The following is a 24,758-nucleotide window of genomic DNA, read 5'->3' as shown; positions in this document are numbered from 1 at the left end:
CTGTCGCCCTCCCCCAGGGTTGTGGCCACGCGCAGCGGCGGCGGTTGTTCCGCTTCCCCTCCGGCCCAGGCCGTCGCCATTGCCGAAGGCTCCCTCCCCTCCCCTCCCTGGTGGCAGCAGGGCTCCGCCGCCGCTGGGCCTAGCGGTAGCAGCGGCTGCTGCAACGCGGCGTCTCTTCCCGCCCCGCTTCCCCTTCCCTCCCCTCCCCTCCCCGCGCCGCGCGGTGGCCCGGGGCGGCTCCGCAGTCCGCCGGGAGCTCCGACCGAGGCGCCTCGCTGGGGCGGGGACCTTGGCTCGGCTGGGGTAAGTGCATACAGGCCCGCCAGCGCGGGACGCGGGCCGGCTCTCTTCCTCCTTCCTTCTCCGCGGCCTGGCGGGCGGGAGCGGCCCGGGACGGGGAGCCGCCACCTGCGTGCTGGGAGCCGCGGCTCCCGGGGCGGTGGCTCATTGTCTGCTCCCCAGGGCTGTTTTCTTTTCTGGTTTTAGCCCGAAATGGGAAGCTTGCTGGGCTGCTGAGGTCTGACTCTTCCTGGACCTAGCCCTGCCCTGAACCGTGCGGCACCACGGGCTTTGCCGACTCTCGGTCTTCCCTTCCCTTGCGTTTCACCCTCTTCCTTTTCTCCGTTTTCTTAATGCTCGGGTTTTGTTCCTTGATTTTTTTCCTCTCTCACTGATTCTCAGCCCCTCCTTGCTAGCTCTCTGTTCACCCCAGTTTCACTGCTCAGGAATATTTTCGCGAGTACCTTAACCGTTTTCTCAGCTCCAATCTGTAACCTCTTTTCCACATTTCCACATTTGTAAAAACGTAGAGCGTCCTGGGCGCTCGAGGGCCACACTGCCTACGAACGCAACTTTCAGAGCTTCTCTCTCTTATTTGATCTTCAGCCCGGGGGTGAAAATTCACTTCTTTAGGTAACTTAGGTGAAGTTAAGATTGGTTTTTCACCATGTTTGGCTTTCTTTGAAGCACACGCACGCACAAACATAAAACGTTGCCACAGATTTCTCTGTGGACTCAACCTTTTGACAAATTCTTTAAAGACAACCCATCCAAGAACAGAAGTGTGTCATTGTCAGTTGGTGTGAGGTTGAACCCATCCTTGTATCTTTATTTTAATAGTAATGCTCTTGTGAGCGTGATTTGTTTTCCCTTGATAAATAACGAACTCCCATTGATATCATTATCTCAGTTCTGCTTTACAGGTGATGTATCATTTCTTTGTTTTCTTTTTAATCTTTATGAAAAGACAGAATGGTTAGTCCTAAAATTAGACTACGAAGAGCTGTGTTTTGGATCAAGGTTGTGCACGTCACGTTTTTTCCCCTGCTGTGTTCGACTCTTCCGCTCTTATAAGTAAGCAGGATATTGAAATGTACAAGAATTTGCTCTGGGGGTTTTGTTTTTGTAAGGTTGTCCAAAAGAATAACACTCAATAAAGTTAGATTGGGATGAAGGCAGTGAATAGTAATTTTTAAAGCAGGTTAAAACCTGTCAATTTTGCCAGAAGCTCTGTGGCTTTTGTAAAACACACTCAATGCTCGTGTATATATGAAGAGTCTTTTTCATGTTCTGTTAGTGTGATTTCAGGCAACTTTTTCAGTCTGTCATCCTCACCTTTTAAATCTTTTGAGCTACTAATTAGCCAAGCACACTGATTTACACTTACATTATGGAAAGTGAACCTATAATAGATATAGGTCTTAAACCAGCTTTCTGATTTGGTAACAGAGGTTGACCTAAATTCAGTGTATTTTGTGTTTTCACTAGCCCATTGTTACCTTTCCCTCCTGCAAGCCTCTGAAAAAAGTGGCTTCAATACTCAGCTTCAATAGTGCCATCGTTTATTAAATAGTAGTATCAATTGTTTTTAACTTAATGGATGTTTTATGGCCTGAGGGATTAAGATGTAGAAATGTTGGAGTTTGAAACTTGGTCTGTAGATGTTAGCTTCTCTGCCAGTTTTTTCTAAAAGATATTTTTATGAAGGAAGAGTTCCTGGGTATTTCACGTACTTTAGGGCCTCGATTTATGGTTTACTATGATTCAGAGACAGTTACTCTTCTGGACTTCGTGCTATTTAATACCAACCTTGCAAACCCAAATTCAAAATGTAAGTTCGTAGTTCCAGTATACAAGTGATAGGGCTCTGTGATCTTTATGATAGACAGGTTCCCAAGTAGATGCGGTTAAGTTTCTATTTCTTTTTCTTTCTTTCTTTCTCTTTTTTTTTTTTGAGACGGAGTTTCGCTCTTGTTGCCCATGCTGGAGTGCAGTGGCGTGATCTCAGCTTACCGCAACCTACACCTCCCAGGTTCACAAGATTCTCCTGCCTCAGCCTCTGCAGACATGCACCACCATTCCTGGCTAATTTTGTATTTTTAGTAGAGATGGGGTTTCTCCATGTTGGCCAGGCTGGTCTCCAGCTCCAGTCTCGAGCTCCCGACCCGATCTCAGGTGATCCGCCCGCATCAGCCTCCCAAAGTGCTGGGTTTACAGGTGTGAGCCCCCGCGCCCGGCCAACAGTTTCTATTTCTTTTCAATTATATTTTTTAAGAGAGACAACTTAGAACTTGTTCAGGTAGCTAAGGATAGACTTTTTTTTTAGTAGTACCTGAGGTACAAAGGATAGACTTTGAATTATACTTTTCTAAGATGTAAGAACTTAAAGTAGCCAAGGATAAAACAAGTAGGTATTGTTAGATTGTTCCTATCTTTTTTTTTTTTTGAGACAGAGTCTCGCACTGTCGCCTGGGCTGGAGTGCAGTGGTGCGATCTCGGCTCACTGCAACCTCCGCCTCCCAGATTCAAGTGATTCTCCTGCCCCAGCCTCCCGAGTGGCTGGGATTACAGGCATACACCACCACACCCGGCTAATTTTTGTAATTTTTACTAGAGACTGGGTTTCACTATGTTGGCCAAGCTGGTCTTGAACTCCTGACCTCGTGATCCATCCTCCTTGGCCTCCCAGAGTGCTGGGATTACAGGCGTGAGCCACCGCACCCGGCTGGATTCTTCCTTTTATCTATCAAAGTTGATTATTATTATATTTGAGTATAACATTTCTTTTGGCTTTCTGACTTGTGCACTTCTGATTAAATTTTGAAACTGGGTCATCTTGAAGACTTTAAGTCGTAAGGGTTTTGATCAGTTTATCAAAAGCCTTTTCCAGTTTTAAGAGTTAAGTTTCCAGACTAATCAGAGGGAGGGTGTCAGTTGCAAATTGGGTGTCTGAACTCTTCCTAGTATCCTTTTTGTGCCTTAACAGAGCAGAAGAGGGAAGGAAAAAATAATCCTCATTGCCCCCAAGAAATAAAATACTGATTGTCTTCTTCTGTGATCAGAGTTGAGTTTTTCATCACTTCTTCACTTCTAGGATCACCTACCTGGCTAAGGGTAGTCAGTCTGAACATTGATTCAGGATTTCAGTGTTCTGGCCTACTATCTCTGAGTTACTTTAGTACTTACTCCATGTATCACAGGTGGTTAGGAGCTAGAGTCCTGGGTTTGAATTCTGGCTGTTCTACTTTACCCTGGGCAAGATACACATTTTTTCTTTCTTTCTTTCTTTTTTTTTTTTTTTTTTTTTGAGATGGAGTCTCATTCTGTCACCCAGGCTGGAGTGCAGTAGCACAATCTCAGCTCATTGCAACCTCCGCCTCCTGGGTTCAAGGGATTCTGCTGCCTCAGCCTCCCAAGTAGCTGGGACTAGCTTTTTGTATTTTTAGTAGAGACGAGGTTTTGCCGTGTTAGCTAGGGATGGTCTCCATCTCCTGACTCACCTCTGCCTCCCAAAGTGCTGGAATTACAGGTGTGAGCCACTGCACCCAGCCAAAATACGCATTTTTTCAAGACTTACTTTTCTCATCTGCAAGATGGGGATAATAATAAACATAGTATCAATTTCATAGGGATATTTAGATCAAATGAGAGAATGCAGGTAAAGTATTCTGTAAGTATAGTTCTTAATAAATGTTAGTTAATAGTCTGTTCTTGTATGCCGTAGAGTTGATACTCCTAAACTTAGATTTATAACTGCCTCCTCAGGCGGGGCTGTTGGCTCATGTCTGTAATACCAACACTTTGGGAGACTGAGGCTGGTGGATCACTTGAGGACAGTAGGGCGAGACCAGCCTGGGCAACATGGTGAAACCTTGTCTCTACTAAAAATACAAATATTAGCTAGCCGTGGTGGAGGGCACCTGTAATTTCAGCTACTCGGGAGCCTGAGGCAGAATTGCTTGACCCTAGGAGGCAGAGGCTGTGGGGAGCTGAGATCACACCACTGCACTTCAATCTGGGTGACAGAGTGATACTGCATCAAAAAAATAAAAGTAAAACTGCCTTCTAAAAGAATGAAGTTTCTGAGACTGTAACTTTAAAAGATATATTTTTTAGGAGAATAAAGTATAATTTTTCAGGAGAAAAAATGTAAAATAGTTTCACCACTGAAATAAAACAGGGTTTTTGAATACAAGTATATCAGATTTAAAAACATGCATATTTCTTGCAGAAAATTTGAAAAGTGGACAGTAGCTGGTGATGCCTGTAGTCCCAGCTACTTGGGAGTCAGAGGATCTTCTGAGCCCAGGAATTTGAGGTCAGCCTGGGCCACATATGGGGACCCCATCTCTTAAATGAATCAAAAATAAAAGTAGAAAAAAATATCAAATAAGAAATTTGGAAAGTAGTAAAAACTATTAAGACAAAAATCACCTTAGTCTCAGCTGGCAGAGGGAACCGTCGTAACAGACTAGAACAGTGGTTTTGTTCCTTATTTTAAATTTCTAAAAGCAGTACACATTTATTATAAAAGGTTCAAACAAGTCAATTAAATATTTAAAGAGTGAAAATTCCAGCACTTTGGGAGGCTGAGGCAGGAGGATCACCTGAGCCCAAGAGTTGGAGATACAGTGAGCTATGATTGCACCACTGCATTCCAGCCTGGGTGACAGAATAAGACCCTGTCTTACAAAATTTTTAAAAAGTGAAAATTACTCTCTCTTCACTTTGCAGTCCCATTCCTTAGAAGTACCTACCCACTGCTAATAATTTTACTTAATAAATTAGAAATAAGTACCTATCGTGTGTCAGATACTTTTGTTGTTTTTGTTGTTGTTTTGAGATGGAGTCTCACCCTGTCGCCCAGACTGGAGTCCAATGGCGTGATCTCGGCTCACTGCAACCTCCACCTCCCAGGTTCAAACAAGTCTCCTGCCTTAGCCTCCTGAGTAGCTGGGATTACAGGTGCCCACCACCATGCCCAGCTAATTTTTGTATTTTTAGTAGAGACAGGGTTTCACCATGTTGGCCAGGCTGATCTCTGACTCCTGACCTTGTGATCCGCCCGCCTCGGCCTCCCAAAGTTTTGGGATTACAGGTGTGAGCCATCTTGCCTGGCCTGAATACTTTTTATGTTGATTTTAAAATAAAAAATTGGATCATTACGTATAGTGGCACCTCATCTTTTTTTTTTTTTTTTTTTTTTTTTTTTGAGACGGGGTCTCGCTCTTGTTACCCAGGCTGGAGTGCAATGGCGCGATCTCGGCTCACCGCAACCTCCGCCTCCTGGGTTCAGGCAATTCTCCTGCCTCAGCCTCCTGAGTAGCTGGGATTACAGGCACGCGCCACCGTGCCCAGCTAATTTTTTTTTTTGTATTAATAGAGACGGGGTTTCACAATGTTGACCAGGATGGTCTCGATCTCTCGACCTCGTGATCCACCCGCCTCGGCCTCCCAAAGTGCTGGGATTACAGGTCATCTTTTTAAGTCATAAGATAGTACATTATATAGTAGTACTTTAATTATTTGTGATCATTTATGTTTCTAATTTTGAGCAACTAAAACTAGAGTTGTAATGAACTTCCTTATATGTATATGTGTGCACATGCATATGTATACAAGTATTTTCATAATGATTTGTGTGTGTTTAAATTTCTTTTTACTCTTTTTTTGAATTGCCTTCCAAAAAGACTTTACCAGTCTATATTTCCTTATTGAATTATAAAAGCTCTTCACATGTGATAGATATTAACCTGTGGCCTTCTGTTTAAGAACTTCCTCATTCCACCTTTACAAAAAGCATTCTTATGTGTTTTCTTCTGGTACTTTTAATAATTATTGTGTTTCAATTTTTTTTTTTCTGGTGGAGGGTACATAGTCTCGCTCTGTGACCCAGGCTGGAGTACAGTGATGCAATGTCAGCTCACTGCAACTTCCACTTCTCGAGTTCAAGGAATTCTCATGCCTCAGTCTCCCCAGAAGCTGGGATTACGGATAGGTACCACCATGCCCGGCTAATTTTTTGTGTTTTTAGTAGAGATGGGGTTTCACTTATTTGGCTAGGCTGGTCTTGAACTCCTGATCTCAGGTGATCCACCTTGCCTCGGCCTCCCAGAGTGCTGGGATTACAGGCGTGAGCCACTGCATGGGGCCTGGTTACTCTAAGTGCCTATTAGAACTAATGGAAATAGTCTGGGAGCAGTGGCTCACACCTGAAATCCCAGCACTTTGGGAGGCCGAGATGGTTGGGTCACCTGCTATCAGGAGTTAGAGACAGCCTAAGCAACATGTAAAAGTCTATTTAATTTGTTTTTCAGGTTCATTGTTTTATATGAGAATAATATTAACTTCAACCTGTTTTCTTTTTTTTTTTTCAACCTGTTTTCTGTAGTTACAATATTTAACCCTGTTTTAGGTCTTTATTACATTGGCCTGAAATTCCAAGACTTGATTCAACAAGAGAGGTGTCATTGTCTTGAAATGAATGACTCTAGTATTAATATTTTTGCATTTAGGGATGATGGCAGCTATTGGTTTTAAAGAAAGATTCTTTTTGTTTATTTGTTTGTTTTTAGACTGAGTCTTGCTCTGTCGCCCAGGCTAGAGTGCAGTGACACAGTCTCGGCTCACTGCAGCCTTCGTCTCCTGGGTTCAAGTGATTCTCCTGCCTCAGCCTCCTGAGTAACTGGGATTACAGGCACATGCCACCACACTTGGCTTATTTTTGTGTTTTTGGTAGAGATGGGGTTTCACCATGCTGGCCAGGCTGGTCTCCAACTCCTGACCTCATGATCTGCCTGCCTCAGCCTCCCAAAGTGTTGGGATTATAGGTGTGAGCCACCGTGTCCAGCTGAGAAAGATTTTATTATTTTATTCTGTTTCTGCTTTACAAAAAATAGGAATGGCTTCTGAATTTTATCAAATGTTATTGTAACATTTATTTAGGTGATTATATGGTTTTCCTCTTTTAACTGTTGCTGAGGGTATGTAATAGTGAATTTGTTATTAACCAAAGGTATCACAAGGCATACATCATGAATAACCAAAATCCCACTCATATTAGTCATGCATACAGAATTTATTGAAAGGTTAGAGGAGGATCTCATATAAATTTAGTTTAATAAGAATAGACAGGCCTTATGGTAACTTCTGTTGTTAACTTCTATAACCTATTCAGGAATCCTTATTCATGAGTCACTTTTGATAATTTGTATTTCCTACATGATTTCTTTTAGATTTTCAAATTTTTACTATATAGGTGTGTATAATATTTTGTCATTAAGATCTGTGGTATTTATTTCCATCTTTTATTAGTGATTTCATTATTTTTCTGAATTTGCCAAATGTTTGTCTACTTGTTTTTGTTTTGTTTTGTTTTGTTTGAGACAGGCCTGCTCAGTTGCCCAGGCTGGAGTGCAGTGGTGCAATCTCGGCTCACCGCAACCTCCCATCTCCCAGGCTTAAGCTATTCTCCTGCCTCAGCCTCACCAGTAGCTGGGATTACAGGCGCCTGCCACCACGTGCAGCTAATTTTTCTTTTTTTGTAGAGATGCAGTTTTACCATGTTGGCCAGGCTGGTCTGGAACTCCTGACCTCAACTGGTCCGCCTGCCTTGGCCTCCCAAAGTGTTGGGATTACAGGCGTGAGCCACCGCTCCTGGCCTTACTTAGTGTTTTTTTTGTTTTTGTTTTTGTTTTTTTTTTCCTGAATTCCCCATTTCTACTTTTCCCTTTATTTTGCTCTCCTGCTTTTTTTGTTAATACTTTTTCTAACTTAATGAATTCTTAGTTCTTTTTAATGTCTTTTAATAATAAAAATGTTTAATGTTCTTAATTTGCTTCTGAATGCAGCATTGGCTGCACGTTCTAATTTACCTGAATGATGTTCTTCTGTTCAGTATTTTCCAAATACTTGGTGGTTCTAGTTTTGATTTCCTCTTTGACTCAGGAAGTATTTAAGATAATTCCATTCACTCTTTGTTTTCTTTCATAGTTGTCAGCTTCGATAGTCTTTTAAACTATCTTTTAAACTTATTGGGGGTTTCTTTGTGACTTAAAACATAAACCGTTTTGGAAAATCCTCTGTGAAAACTTAAAAAGAACTTTTTCTGTTGGTAATACACAGAGTTTTATATGTACCTATTGATTAAATTTAATGACTGGGGGTTGAGTGCAGTGGCTCACACCTGTAATCCCAACACTTTGGGAGGCCAAGGCAGGTGGATCATGAGGTCAAGGGTTCGAGACCAGCCTGACCAAGCTGGTGAAACTCTGTCTCTACTAAAATACAAAAATTAGCCAGGTGTGGTGGTGGGCGCCTGTAATCCCAGCTACTCAGGAGGCTGAGGCAGGAGAATTGCTTGAACCCAGGGAGCAGAGGTTGCCGTGAGCGGAGATTGCGCCACTTCACTCCAGCCTGGGCGATCTTTCGTGATCACCTCTGCCTACCCCAACGCTGCATCTGACTTCCTGCCCCTCTCTGTGTTTATTTTCCTTTATAGCACTTCCATCTGAAGTTTCTTTCTCATTTACCTGGATTTTATTCTATTTTACAGAGCTTTGAATAGATAGGTATGAAATAAGTATGTGTTGGTTGAGTGTCACTCTCTTATTTCTAATGATTTTTTAAAATATTTATTCATTTTAATTAATAGACTTTGCAGGATTTTAGGTTCACAGCAGAATTGAGCCTAAGATACAGAGTTCCCATATACCCTATGCTCCTCACGCCCCTCTCCTCCAAGCCTCCCCATCATCAATATCCTGCATCACTGTGGTATATTTGATAGTCAGTGAACCAATATTCACACATTATTACTACCCAAAGCCCATAGTTTACATTAGGGTTCACTCCTATGGTACTGTACATTCAGTGGGTTTTGACAAATGTACGGCAACATGTATCCACCATTATAGTATCATACAGAATTGTTTCTCCACCTTAAAACTCTCTGCTCCACCTGTTCCTCTCCACTTTACTGCAACTCCTGGCCACCACTGATCCTTTTACTATCTCCATCGCAATGCCTTTTCCAGAATGTCACATAGTTGGAATTACATAGTGTGTAGCCTTTTTCTCTTGGTTTCCTTCATTTAGCAGTATGCATCTAAGGTTGTTCCATGTCTTTTCATGGCTTGATAGGTCATTTCATTTTAGCACTGAATAATATTCCATTGTTTGGATGTATGTTCACCTATTGAAGGACCAGGTTTGGTGATTATGAATAAAGCGGCTATAAACATTGATGTGTGGAGTTTCTTATTGTGGTATAAAATACACGTAACAGAATTTACCATCTTAACCAGTTTTAAGTATACAGTTCAGTGGTACTAAATACATTTATCATGTGCAGCTATTACCACCATCTATCTCTGAAACTCTTTCCATCCTGCAAAACTGAAATTCTGTACCCTTTCAGAAAGTGGAAGGAAATTCTGCTTTCTGTCTGCATGATTTTGACTACTTTTAAGTACCTCATATAACTGGAATCATAGAGTATTTGTGTTTTTTGATTTATTTCACTTATCCTCGAGGTTCATCTGTATTGTAGCATGTCAGAATTTTTTTTTAGGGTGAATAATATTCCCGTGTATGTATTTGCCTCATTTTGCTTGTCCATTTATTCATCAGTAGACACTTGGGTTGCTTCCATATTTTAGCTATGGAGGATAATGCTACTATGAACATGGGTGTACAAATGCTCTTTGAGACCTTTTTTTCAGTTCTTTTGGGTACATACCCAGAATGGAGTTCCTGGGTCATATGATAATTCTGTGTTTAATTTTTTTAATTCTGTGTTTAATTTTTTGAGGAACAAACATATTGCTTTGCACAGTGGCTGCTTCACTTTACATTTCCACTAGCAGTGCACAACAGTTCCAATTTCTCTACCTCCTTTTTGACACAACTGTTGTTTTGTTTGTTTTGTTTTGAGGTGAAGTCTTGCTCTGTAGCCCAGGATGGAGTGCAGTGGCGCAATCCTGGCTCACTGAAACCTCCACCTCTCAGGTCCCACTTCAAGCAATTCTCCTACCTCAGCTTTTCAGGTAACTGGGATTACAGGTGCACGCCACCATGCCTGGCTAATTTTTGTATTTTTAGTAGATAAGGGGTTTCACCAGGTTGGCTAGGCCGGTCTTGAACTCCTGACCTCAGGTGATCCACCTGCCTCGGCCTCCCAAAGTGCTGGGATTACAGGCGTGAGCCACCGCACCCAGCCACAAATGAATTTCAGATTTAGACTTGGGTTTCCTCCCCAAGATATCTCATTATGCAAATATTCCAGTGTTAGAAATCTGAAACAATTCTAGTTCCAAGCATTTTGCATTTGGATAAGGTGTACTCAACCTATGGTACTTAATTCCTTTTTAAGGGTGAGTAATATTCCGTTCTACGTATTATACCACCTTTTGTTTATCTGTTCACCTATCAATGTTTTCTGTTTTTTGCTTTGTAAATTGTATTTGGTTTGCTTTTATCTCAGATATTTGGAATGTATACATCCTGTTTATAAAGTGTACTAGCTTAAGTGAATTCGAGTCTAAATCTGAATTGAAAAAAATTTTTCTGATCTGTCAGCCTGAAAAAGAAAATTGTTTTGACTCTTCCTATATCTGAAAATTACAAGATTTCTTTTCTCTTAACCCTTTCTCATTTTATCCTCCTTTCACTTCTATGATGAGCCTGGAACACAGAATATTGTTAATATATTTTTTCTATATTTCATGTTTCTAATCCCATCATCTTTCAGTAATTTTGTTTTATTTATTTATTTATTTGAGACAGAGTCTCGCTTTGTTGCCCAGGCCCAAGTGCAGTTGTACGATCTTGGCGCACTGCAACCTCCTCTTCCCAGGTTCAAGCAATTTTCCTGCTTCAGCCTCTCTAGTAGCTGGGATTACAGGCATGCACCACCATGACTGGCTAATTTTTGTATTTTTAATAGAGACAGGGTTTTGTCATGTTGGCTAGACTGATCTTAAACTCCTGGCCTCAAGTGATCCACCTGCCTTGGCCTCCCAAAGTGCTGGTATTACAAGTGTGAGCTACCATGTCTAAACTATTTATTTTTGAGACAAGGTCTCGCTCTGTTGTCCCAAGCTCACCATGGAGGTGAAAAGAGGTTAAAGTGAGAATGGGTTAAGAGAAAAAAAAATCTTATACTATCTTCAGATATAGGAAGGTTGCTCAGGTTGGAGTGCAGTGGTGCAACCTCAGCTCATTGCAGCCTCAGGCAGTCCTCCCATCTTAGCCACCTGAGTAGTGAGACTACAGGCGCATGCCACCACACCCGCCTGATGTTTGAATTTTTTGTAGAGATGAGATTTCACTGTGTTGCCAAGGCTGGTCTCAAACTCCTGGGCTCAAGTGATCCTTCTGTCTCAGCCTCCCAAAATGCTGGGATTATAGGTGAGAGCCGTCACCCCTGGCCTAATTATTACTTTTATCTTGGCAATTACATTTAGTATTAACACAAGTTATTTAAACCTTATTTATGTGAATTCATTGCTCATTGCCAGTTTTCTCGGTTTCACATTTAAATCATTAATCATGTATATCATCTAGCGTATATTTTCAGCTAATATTTTCAGTAGGAGTACCTGGAAGCCACATTTAATGATTTAGATTGCTAACTTCCCTCAGAAATCCTGTTGATGTTGTTCTGTCACTTTGAGTTAATCATTTTGTTTCAGATCTTCAGTCTCCCCCACCCCATTTCTGCTGTGTCTGGATGGTGGTAGGAATTTTCCTTCTTCTTTCTTTTAAATATTTTGACAGATTCTGTCTTGTACATGCTCACTAATGTTGCCTGAAACATTAGCTGCTTATGATCTTTGTGCTTGGTACCTTTTTTAAATTTCCAGTAATACTTTTGGTTATTACTTTTGTTTCAGTTCTGTTTCCTTCCTTGGAAACATGTAATTATTAGGTTGGCTTACCATTTCTGTCCTCTTCAGAGCTGCTCAAATGTTTGCCTTTTTTTATCACTCATGTGATTTTTCTTTTTCACTTCCAATGTTGGCATTATTTCTGCTATTGCAATCTTAATTTTTTTGTATCCTTTTAAAATTTATCTCACTTTTCTTAAATTATCTTATCTCATCTTGGTCTCTTCTCTCCATATATGCCTGTTTTGTGTAGTTTGCCAAATAGGGACTGGAAGTTAGTTCTGTCCTGAAGTAATTTACCATCTAACTTAGGTTTTGCCTCTGTGAGAACGGTAATCTTCCTTGTGGTTTTCTTTTGTTGTTAGGATCAGTGCTGGATTTCTTACTGCTTACTCATCATTGAACAGTAACTGTTATGTCCTATCTGATGTGCATTTGTCAGAAATGTATGTGGGTTTTCTTTGCCTCTACAGTGGACTGGAGTTCTGATGAAACCGCTTCTCAGATGTATTGCTGAGGGATGAATACACAGCTCCTAGTGTGATTTCCAGTGATTAACAGACATTCCTCTTCATATAGTAGTTCTGGGCTAGGGTAGGAGGATCTTATCCTACCCTGTTTCTGTCTGTGTAAGTCTCTGAACTGATACAGTTTGAGAGGGGTCCTGATTTCTAGCATGTGCTGCTGTTAAGGCTTTTCTGATTGTAATTTTACACCCACAACGTAACACTCTCCTTGTGACTTCACTAAACCTCCCAGGAAGCAGTGTGTCTGTCCATTCAGGTTTTCCTGCCCTTACACAGCTCCACTGGAACTTTACCTACAGACAGACGCAGATACACACTTCCTTGTTTGTTTTCTGCAATTTGCGCCTGGTAGTCTCCCTGAATGTATGTTGAGAGATCAGAGAAGATAAGGAACTGTGGCTGCCGCAAAAACTGCCTCTGCGTAGCGAGGGGTGGCTGACCAATTCTTGATTCTGCCTTGATTCTTCAAAGCAGACTGAGTCTCCAAATAAAGGGATGGCTAGTGGAGAGACACAGGGTATCTTCATATCTTCTTTTAGGCAGATGGTTGAGCTTTGTTTTATGAGGCAGAGCAGGGCTGGGTCTTGAGTCTTTTTTCAGTTACGGTTGACCTTAAAGCTGGTAGAAATTCTTCAGAGATCTCATATAATTTGTATTGGTGGAGAGATTTGGGACAGACTACATTGGTGATTTCTGATTTGATACCATTATTTACTAGAGTAAGCCTGTTCCAATTTTTTGAAATTTAGGTAACCACTTAAGTAGTAATATCAGTCTTGACTTTCATCTTTCAATAAAAGATTTTACCTCAGATTGATAGATTTTCACTTTGATAGTAGGAGAATGGTATCTTGTTCCATTTTGCATCTGTTTGGTAAATCTACTGAGGCTGAAAATTTTTCATGTCTATTGCTCCTCCCTCCCCATTTTTCCATTTTGAATTGCCGTTAGGGTTCGTGGCCAAAATTAGGGAAAACTAGGCTTCAGAATGTTTACGTATTTCTTCTGACTTTTTTTTTTTTTTTTTGAGATGGAGTTTTGCTCTTGTTGCTCAGGCTAGAGTGTAGTGGCGTGATCTTGGCTGACCACGAGTGATTCTCCCAGGTTCGAGTGGCTCTCCTGCCTCAGGCTCCTAAGTATCTGGGATTACAGACATGTACCACCATGCCCAGCTGATTTTGTATTTTTAGTAGAGACAGGGTTTCTCCATGTTGATCAGGCTGATCTCGAACTCCCGAATATACAAGATCCACCCACCTTGGCCTCCCAAAGTGTTGGGATTATTTTTGCATTTTTAGTAGAGACGGGATTTCACCATGTTGATCAGGCTGGTCTTGAACTCCTGACCTCGTGATCTGCCCGCCTCTGCCTCCCAAAGTGCTGGGATTACAGGCGTGAGCCATCGTGCTTGGACACTTGTTCCAACTTTTTTTAGTAATCTTTCTTGTTGCTCACCTATTCTCTCCCTGTTCCTACTGTAAAGCAGTTTTGAAGCATTTTCTGAGCCTCACCACTTGACTTCCTTCATGCTTTGTCGTTGTTTCACTTTTTAGTGTGGTGATTGGGTGAAAGCCAAGGAGAAGAAAAAGAGAAAGAAGGATCACATTTGAATTACAAAATGCCTTTACACTCTCTGTGGCCTCTGTTTACAGATACCTTCCTCTCTTTCTTTGCCTGACAAATTCCTTCTCATCCTTCAAAACCCAATTCTGGGTTTTTTGCCTAATTACTCTCATCTGAATAGGAGCTCTGGGTCCTCCTTTCCAGTGCATTCTATTGGGCCCTGCCAGCTCCTTAACTCATTTCAGAGTAGTCGTTGTTATTTGTGAGCTCCAAACTGAGACTCTCTTAGGCACTTAATCAATACTTGAATGAGTGAATAAATTAGGAGAGACTTACGAAGAGTTTCTGTTATTTTTTCCAACCACGTTATTTCCCTGTCTAGTAACTTCTAGTGTGAAAATATCAAAAACAGGTATCTCTGAGCAGTGGACTTAGGGCTATTTTTTTTTCTTTTAGACTTTATTCTGGTTTGAGGTTTCTGTGATGATCATGTACTACCTTTATTATAAGAATAGGAAACACTGTTAAAACCAAACCCCTCAAATTTCCAGGTGCTCCCTATTGCCCAGCACCTGTGCCATTCTGGCCCCACTCGGTTTAGTAGTATTTCCCAGTGCTTGCTGCCTGTGCCCTCGGATCTCCTTGCTGTCTCATGCACTACATCATATATACTGTTCCTTTGACCTGGAGTCCCATCTTCTGGTTAGGAAGATGATCTGTTGTAAATACTGACAACACTTACATTAGAGATTGAATAGTGAGAGTTTAGATTAATGACCTGGAGTCTCATCTTGAACATATGGTGGTTAAGGGATGAGGTTTTGGGTCAGTTTCATCAGTTGTGATGATCAAGATAAATGGAGCATTTGTCTTAGCTTTCTAGAATAGTGGCCTTAAAGGAGACAGAAAGTGAGTATATCTTCAAACTTGCCTGGGTCTCCACTAGCCTAAAGAAGAAAAAACCCTTTAATTCTGATGCTGTCACAGATGAAATCCTTTCATTCACTGATTTATTCATTCAAGAAGTAATGACTCATCACCTACTCTGGGCTAGACACAGTATCCAGTGTGATGGTGATGTAATGGTCAACAAGATACTCACTGGATCCATGCTTGTGGATTTCATACAGTTAGAGAAGACAAACATTAACAAAGCAAATCCAGTGTGATGAATGTTAAAAGGAAATAAACCAACACTTGTGGCAATGAAAAGGTGTCAGAAATTTCCTGAGAAAATGACTTTTAAGCTAGTATTTGAAGTAGGTGTTTGCCAGGTGGAGGTGGTGATCAGAAAGTAGAGTCATCAGTTCATTCTGGTTTGTCCACGGCTTTCCTGGTTTTAGCACTTAAAGTCCTGTGTCCAGGGAGGTCATGTGTGAAGGCTTAAGATGGCAGTTAAAGAAGCCGTAAGAAGAAAAAACTTAAAGCCTGAAGAGGGAAAGAGTAAAATGAGATGAGTCTAGAAAGTTAGACAGGAGGCTGATGATGCATACCTGTTGGGCTTTGCCTTAAGAACCATGAGGTTTTAAGTAGGAGAATGAATTGATAGCATTTTTATTTTTATTTTTATTTTATTTTGAGACAGAGTCTTGCTCTATCGTCCAGGCTGGAGTGCAGTGGCACAGTCTTGGCCTCCTGGGTTTGGGTGATTCTCATGTCTCAGACTCCCAAGTAGCTGGGACAACACGTGCTTGCAACTATGCCTGGCTAAGTTTTATATTTTTTAGTAGAGACAGTTTCACCATGTTGGCTAGGCTAGTCTTGAACTCCTGACCTCAAGTGATCCGCCTGCCTCAGTGCCCCAAAATGCTGGGATTACAGGCGTGAACCACCACACCTGGCCAAGAATGTTAATTTCTTAAAAATGGAAAAACCACACGTTTTTATTCTCATATTTTTCTGTCACTGGGTAGAAATTTTACTAGCAGAGTAATAATGCCTGTCATCAACCTTTTTTTCAGACATGAAGAGTAAGCATAGAAGGTAGGAGGCATAGCAGTGAGGTCATTGAAGTGATCTTTTCCTGAACACAGCAGATACTAGAAATGATTTCTGTCACCATCGAAGTAGTCCCATTGAGAGACTGCCTGATTATTCCAGTGATGCTTCCACTCTTCAGATTATTTCTAGAACTCTTCTTTTTGCATTGCTGGAGGAGCCTCTTGGTATATTCTTCAGAGTATCTTCTTCACCGGAGGCAAACTCTTCATCCTTGCCACTGCCTCTGTTTCAGGTCAATTTTTCTTGCTCTTTGCATCTATGTTTGGCCAAATGTGGTTTCTTTCTTTTTCTTAAAAATTCCTTAAATTTTAAAAAACAGATATTCATATACATATAAAATTTATATACAGTAAAATTCACCCTTTAAGATGTACAGTTAAGTGGATTTTTTAAAAGTATACTCGCAAAGTTATACAGCCATCCCACTATCTAATTAGAGAATATTTGCATCACCTCAGAGAGATATACTGCACTCATTAACTGTGATTCCTTATTTCATTTCTCCCCAAATAACCACTAATCTATTTTTTGTCTCATGAAGGGAATGATATAATATGTAGTCTTTTGTTACTGGTTTCTTTGAGTTAACACAAAGTTTTCAAGGTCCGTCCATGTTGTGGCATCTGTTAGTACTTCATTCCTTTTTACTGTTAACAGTTTCTATTTCTTTTTTTTCTTTTTCATTTTTTGTTTGTTTGTTTGTTTTTGAGATGGAGTTTTCACTCTTGTTGCCCAGGCTGGAGTGCAATGGCGCAATCTCGGCTCACCACAACCCCCGCCTCTTGGGTTCAGGTGATTCTCCTGCCTCAGTCTCCCGAGTAGCTGGGATTACAGGCGCCCACCACCATGACCAGCTAATTTTTGTATTTTTAGTAGAGATGGGGTTTTACCATGTTGGCCAGGCTGGTCTCGAACTCCTGACCTTAGGCAATCCGCCTGCCTTGGCCTCCCAAAGTGCTGGGATTACAGGCATGAGCCACCAGGCCCGGCTTCTGAGCATAATTTTTTACCTCATTGTTCATATTTCTACAGTAATAAGTAGGCATCATTCATGTGCAGCCACATTATGGCCCTGCAGCCATGACTAGTCTGAGTTTGAGCAGTTTGAATGCATAAGGATATAAGGATGCTTTTTTTTTTTTTTTTTTTGGAAACAGAGTCTCATGCTGTCACCCAGGCTGGAGTGCAGTGGTGCGATCTTGGCTCACTGCAACCTTTGCCTCCTGGGTTCAAGGAATTCTTCTGTCTCAGCCTCCCAAGTAGCTGGGACTACAGGTGCGTGCCACCACATGCAGCTAATTTTTTTGTGTTTTTAGTAGAGACGGGTTTCACCATCTTGGCCAGGCTGGTCTCAAACTCCTGACCTCATGATCCGCCTGCCTCAGCCTCCCAAAGTGCTGGGATTACAGGTGTGAGCCACCGTGCCTGGCCAGGATGCATTCTTAAGCTATAAAAATTATTTATGCTTTGCTGGTTAAGATTCTGAAACAAAGTGTGTCATTAGAAGGTGTTTTACTTGTTTATAGTGACATTAAACTAATGAAGGTATATGGGGTATTTATGAGTCTTGATCTGAAGTGTGAATTTAAACGTTTGTTGGTGTCTGTGTTAAAAGCATTATGTTAGGTAGTGTCAGATAGATAAAGAGATGTATGGAAAGTGTTTCTTGCCAGCCAGTTTATAATCTTGTAGAAAGAGAGAAGAAAAGTTAGAAGCCAGGTAACTGAATTTCAAGGAAGTGTGCAAGTACCATATGGATGGATGGGACTGAATCATTCTGGGTCCAATAAGGAGAGAGAAGACATACAGTAATTTGAACCTGAGAAAACATAATTGACTGATTATAACTGGGTAATTGAGTAATGAGGGATTAGCCAGTGAAAAGCAAATAGAGCTCTAAAGAATGTTAGAATAGCAGAAGTTAAGAAGCAACTGCTACCCCTAGGGCTGAGATAGAGCCCCCTAGGGAAGAGCTCTTCCTTTCCCCAGAGCTGAGATCCAGACCTTGTTGGAGAGAGCATGGTTATAAATCATTGAATGGCAAAGAAGCTTCTGCCATTTAATCATCCTTTGTTGGCCCAAGTTGTTGGACATCTGCCCTTTAGGGTGCCAAGGAGAATTGTTAACTCTGATACAAAACTGACCGAAAAGGATATGTGGGGTGGCTCCTTGTTCCAGTAGACTCAGTGCTTCTGGCCACCTTCCCCTATTGGAGTCTGATGCTGGAAGAGTCACCTGCCCATCAGAAGTCTTGTGACAGCTGGAACCAGGAAGCAAAACTCCTTTTCTTCTGTAATGTCTCTCCAGCGCCCTATATTGACAAAGCTTAGCATCATGCCCTGGCAAAGGAAAAATCCTTAAAGATCCCAGATCCATTTTCAGAATGGACAAAAGGATGAATTTGGAATGGAGAGGCAGGAGTGCAGTGGTGCGATCTCAGCTCACTGTAATTTCTGCTTCCTGGGTTCAAGCGATTGTCTTGCCTCAGCCTCCTGAGTAGCTGGGATTACAGACCTGCACCACCACACCCATCTAATTTATTTGCATTTTTTGTAGAGACAGGGTTTTGCCATGTTGGCCAAGCTGGGCTGGAACTCCTGGCCTCAAGTAATCGCCCGCCTCGGCCTCCTGAGTAACTGGGATTACAGACATGAGCCACCGTGTCCAGCCTCCCAAAGTTTTTTTTTCTTTTTTTTCTTTTTGTTTGTTTTTTTTTTGAGATGGAGTCTCACTGTCACCCAGGCTGGAGTGTAATGACACACTCTCGGCTCACTGCAACCTCCTCCTCCCAAGTTCAAGCAATTCTCCTGCCTCAGCCTCTCAAGTGGCTGGGATTACAAGCATGTGGTACCACGCCTGACTAATTTTTGTATTTTTAGTAGAGGCAGCGTTTCACCAGGTTGGTCAGGCTGGTCTTGAACTCCTGACCTAATAATCCGCCTGCCTCAGCCTCCCAAAGTGCTGGGATTACAGACGTGAGCCACCACACCCAGCCCAGCCTCCTAAATTTTCTAAAGTAGTTTTGCCAATTTATACTCCTCCCAGCAGTATATAAGAATTTTCTTTGTGCCACATTCCTTCTAACACTTGATTCAAATCAGTCTTCTTATTTTTTGCCAATGTAGAAGTTGTCAAATGGTATCTGCTAAAGCCCTTAATTTACATTTCAATAATTTCTGAGTTTGGACATATTATGTAAGTGTTCATTATTTGTCATTTGTGAAATGCCATCTCCCATCCCTACCCACTGTGAGAATAGATAACACAGGTATTACTCCATTATATTGGTGACTAAATAAAGGGACTAAAAGGAAGAGTGATTTGGCTTTCAAAGTATGCAACTTGATAAGTGGCAGTAGTTTATTTGCCTATTTGAAAAACACACTTTGAGTTTCTGTGATGTATATAACACTTTGCTAGGTGCTTCTTGGGAATAAAAAGAACTAGAAAATTAGTATCTTCTTTTTTTTTGAGACTTTGTCTGCCTCTGTTGCCCAGGCTGGAGTGCAGTGTCATGATCTCAGCTCACTGCAACCTCTGCCTCCCAGCTTCAAGAGCTTCTCCTACCTCAGCCTCCTGAGTAGCTGGGATTACAGGCACAAGTCACCATGCCTGGCTAATTTTTGTATTTTTAGTAGAGATGGAGTTTTACCATGTTGGCCAGGCTGGTCTCAAACTCCTGACCTCATGATCTGCCCACCTCGACCTCCCAAATTGCTGGGATTACAGGCATGAGCCACTGCCCCCGGCCTCCTTTTTAAGTTTTTATTTTTATATTTTATTTTCTCTTCCTCTCTCAAAAATTAGTATCTTCTCACAAAGAGTAGAGTTCAGTAGAGGAAATACACATTTTGTAACTAATAATAGAGGCATAACCTATTAATAGTAGAGCTAATAGCCAGGTCATAATCTGGTTAATGAGTGTTTGCTAACTGTAATCCATATAATACAAAAAGTTACCATTGTCTATGGTACCATAGATATCATAATCTCTAAAGATGTAAGAACAGAACCACTGCCAATTTACATTCACTTCTGTTCAGTATTTTGGTCTTCACTTAATTGTAAATCTAAATAAGGTTCATATGTTGTCTACAAAGCAAAAGAATACAAGGATTTTTTTTTAGTGATCAATGGATGGGTATCTTACTACAAGCAATATTATTCATTCTTCATAAGCTGGTGATTTTATGTAATTTACAGAGTTGCTAAAGCAGATATACAAAGAATCTATATTCAGAGAAATCTAGGGTTTTTTTGTTTGTTTTTGTTTTTGTTTTTTTGAGATGGAGTTTTGCTCTTACCGTCCAGGCTGGAGTGCAATGGCAAGATCTCGGCTCACCACAACCTCTGCCTCCCGGCTTCAAGCAATTCTCTTGCCTCAGCCTTCCGAGTAGCTGGGATTACAGGCATGTGCCATCATGCCTGGCTAATTTTGTATTTTTAGTAGAGACAGAGTTTCTCCATGTTGGTCAGGCAAGTCTTGAATTCCCTACCTCAGATGATTCGTCTGCCTCGGCCTCCCAAAGTGCTGGGATTACAGGCATGAGCCACCACGCCCAGCCAAAATCTAGGTTTTAACTTAGTCCCATCTCTCCCGAAGTAACTATTTTTTTGAATTATGGTTCCTCCACCAACCCCCCACCCAACCCATGCAGTAATGTGAATGGTGATGGATGTCTTAATTTGACTGTGGTAATCATTGCGCAGTATATGTGTATATCAAATCATCATGTTGTGAATATATGCAGTTTTGTCAATTATACCTCAGTAAAGCTGGGAAAAAATTTTGGTTCTTCCATTTAACAAAAATAAAAACAAGTACAACCGTGTGTGTGTCTGTGCGCACGCGCACGCGCGTGTGTGTGTATTGATATACCTTCTTCTTCCCCCCATCTCCTTTGGTAAATTATAGCATCCCGTATATATTTTTTTCTTCCAACTGATTCACTTAATATATCCTGGAGATTACTCCATGGCAGTATATAGAGTGATTTTGTCATTTGGGGTTTATAGCTTCAAAATACTTTAGTGTACGGTGTTCTGTAGTTAGTTGAGCTGTTCCCCTATTTATGGCTATTTGAGTTGCTTCCCTTCTTTTGCTGTTACTGATAATGCTACAATAATAGCCTAGTGTATGTATCTTTTTGTGTTTTTGCCAGTATATCCTTTGGATAGATTTTTAGAAATGGGATATCAGTACTCCTAAACACTGTGTTACAGTTTTCCTATGAAATGAAAATTATAGATTATTAAACCTAGCCTCACAGAATTTTAGGAGGAAAAAAATCAATAGAATGCCCGACTATAATAGAGAGAAATAAAAAGCAAGTAATTTATAATGAAATACATGTTTTCATTTGTAAATAACTCAATTACAGCTATACTAAGTCGGTATGCAGTGATCAAAGACTTGTATCTATACGTGGGGGTGGCCACAGTATAGCCTCATAATATGGACTGCTATTGGTGACTCAACCAGCATGAGCATGGTATTGCTAGTGACGTGATTTCCTAAACTCTGAATAAACTTCTTGGTAAAGTCTGAGCAAAAGTACAAGCTTCTCTTGATTTACATAGTGGTTGTATATCTGGAAAATTGAGTGTATGCTAAAATTGCAAAAATATTTTAATATGTGAAACAGAATTGTGTCCTCAGTTAAGATCATTAGAAGTTTTAAAATTATAAAGCAACACGTGGTGGGACACTGAAGTGTTGTGAGGACATTGCAGAATATCTGATACCTGTGATCGCTGCTCACTAAATGCCAGTAGAACCTCTTTTCATTCCTAATATTGTTTATTTTTATTCTTTGTTTTGATTAATTTTGCCAGAGATATTTTACTGGTTTTGCTCGAGTCTATTTTTAGCTTTATTGATACTTCTTTTTATATATTACTCTTCAGTAATTTCTGCTTTTATCTTATTTCCTTCCTACATTCTTTGGATTTATTTTGCTGTTTTTGGACTTCTTAGGTTAGCTGCTTAACTCATTAATTTTTATTTCTCCTTTTATTTTTAGAAACAAGGTCTCACTCTGTTGCCTAGGCTGGAGTGCAGTGGCAACCCTGACCTCCTGAGCTCAAGTGATCCTCCTGCCTCACCCTCTCAAGTAGCTGAGATTACGGGTGCAAGCCACCATGCCCAGCTAATTTTTTATTTTTTTTTATTTTTTTTTTTGAGACCAAGTGTTGCTCTGTCACCCAGGCTGGAGTGCAGGGTGTGATCTTGGCTCACTGCAGCCTCCTCATGGGTTCAAGCGATTCTTCTGCCTCAGTCTCTCCAGTAGCTGGGATTACAGGCAGGCACCCCATTGCTGCCAGCCAATTTTTGTATTTTTAGTAGAGAGGGGATTTCACCATGTTGCCCAGGCTGCTCTTGAGCTCCTGATCTCAAGTGATCTAGCTGGCTTGGCCTCCCAAAGTGCTGGGATTACAGGCATGAGCCACTGTGCCCGGCCTATTTTTTTTTTTTTTTACAGGGTCTTGCTATGTTACCTAAGCTGGTAGTTCTCCTTCTTTGATTTAAACATTTAGAGCTAACTGGGCACTATAGTGTACACCTATAATCCCAGCAATTTGGGAGGCCGAGGAGGATGGATCAGTTGAGCCCAGGAGTTCAAGACCAGCCTGGGCAACATAGGGAGACCCTGTCTCTACAGAAAATACAAAAATTAACTGGGCATGGTGGTACACGCCTGTTGTGCTAGCCTTGGTGGCTAAGGTAGAAGGATCACCTGAGCCCGGGAGGTTGAGGCTGCAGTGAGCCGTGATTGCGCCACTGCACTTTTGCCTGGGTGACAGTGAGTCTCAAAAAAAATAATGTAAATAAAAAATAAAAATTCAGAGCTGTAAGGGCCTCATACCCTAGCAAGGTTTTTTGTTGTGCTGGTGGTGAAATACATATAACATAAAATGTATTATTTAACCATTTTTAGGTGTACAACTTGATGGTATTAAGTATATTCAGTGTTGCACACCGTCACCACCATCCTTTTCCAGAACATTTTCATCATCCCAAGCAGAAATTCTGTATTCATTAAACAATAACTCCCCATGTTGCACTTTCCCCAGTCTCTAGTAATCTTTATTCTACTTTCTGTATCTATGAATTTGACTACTGTAAGGTGTCTCACTTGACTGAAATTAATACAGTATTTGTTAGGCTGGACACAGTAGCTCACACCTGTCATCCCAGCACTTTGAGAGGCCAAAGTGGGAGGATAGCTTGAGCTCAGGAATTTAAGACCAGCCTGGACAACATAGTGAGAGCTTGTCTCGACTAAAAGTTTAAAAGTTAGCTGGGGATGGTGATATCTACCTTAAGTTAGAGCTACTTAGGAGACTGAGGTGGGAGGATCACTGGAGTCCAGGAGGTTTAGACTGCAGTGAGCTGTGATCATGCCATTGTAATCCAGTCTGGGCGACACTGAGACCCTATCTCAATTTAAAAATATATATACAGTGTTTGTCCTTTTGTGTTTGGCTTATGTTACTTAGCATATCATTTTCAGAGTTCATCCTTATTAATAGTTTATATCAAAATTTCATTCCTCAGCCAGGCATGGTGGCATATACCTATAGTCTCAGTATAGCTACTTGGGAGGATCAGGTGGGAGGACTGCTTGAGTTGAGGAGCTGAAGGGCTGCAGTGCTGTTCTGTGATCATGCCTGTGAGTAGCCACTGTGCAAGACCTCATCTCTTTGCTCTGTCGCCCAGGCTGGAGTGCAGTGGCGCAATCTCAGCTCACTGCAACCTCCGCCTTTTGGGCCGAAGTGATTCTCCTGCCTCAGCCTCCCAAGTAGCTGGGATTATAGGCATGCACCACTGCGCCCAGCTAATTTTTGTATTTTTAGTAGAGACAGGGTTTCACCATGTTGCCCAGGCTGGTCTTGAACTCCTGACCTCATGTGATCCAGCCACCTTGGCCTCCCAAAGTGCTGGGATTATAGGCGTGAGCCACCGTGCCTGGCCTGAGTTTTTTATATATAGTCTTTAAATTTTCCTTCAGTTCTAAGTATTTCCAATTTTAATTATGTCTTTTCTTACTATGGATTTGTTGGAGGTGTTTTAAAGTTTCTGAACATGTTTTTCTTCCCTAGTTATTTTCTTGGATTTTCAACTTAATTGACTTTAAGAGTGTATAATGATTCTGGTCTTTTTTTAAAAAAATTGTCTCAATGTGTCTATTTACCTCATTCTTAAAATATAGTTTTGTTGGCTTTGCAGTTTATGGTGGCAGCTTCTTGCCTCAACACACTGATTCCACTGTCTTCTTGCTTTCATTGTTGATATCAAGAAGTAAGCTGACCATTGAATTACCACATCTGTGAAGTTTGCCTTTTTTTCTCCTTTGGCTGATTTTAGGAACTCTTTGTCTTTGATATTCTTAATAACACTACGATGTGTCTATTTCTAGATAATTTTTTATCCTGCTTTTGATTAATTAGACTTCTACTTACAGATTTGTGTTATTAGTTCTGGAAATTTCTCAGCTAT

The 24,758-nt window shown here is 41.1% G+C and overlaps 1 protein-coding gene across 1 annotated transcript in view; it reads left to right on the top strand.

Annotated features, from left to right (window-relative positions):
* The first annotated feature begins 248 nt into the window (after positions 1 to 248).
* The window catches only part of PAK2 (p21 (RAC1) activated kinase 2), an 85,895-nt gene continuing 61,385 nt past the window's right edge, over positions 249 to 24,758 (top strand). Inside the window, exon 1 of the mRNA XM_064366962.1 lies at positions 249 to 303. The gene's annotated coding sequence lies outside the window, so the exon portion shown is untranslated. The remainder of the gene's footprint in view (positions 304 to 24,758) is intronic.

This window comes from Aotus nancymaae, unplaced genomic scaffold (genome assembly GCF_030222135.1).
Source record: "Aotus nancymaae isolate 86718 unplaced genomic scaffold, 86718_ANA_hifiasm-v0.15.2.pri h1tg000067l, whole genome shotgun sequence".
In the NCBI taxonomy this organism is placed as follows: domain Eukaryota; kingdom Metazoa; phylum Chordata; class Mammalia; order Primates; family Aotidae; genus Aotus; species Aotus nancymaae.
The sequence above is the reverse complement of the archived record's forward strand: the minus strand, read 5'-3'. Positions and strand labels throughout refer to the sequence as shown.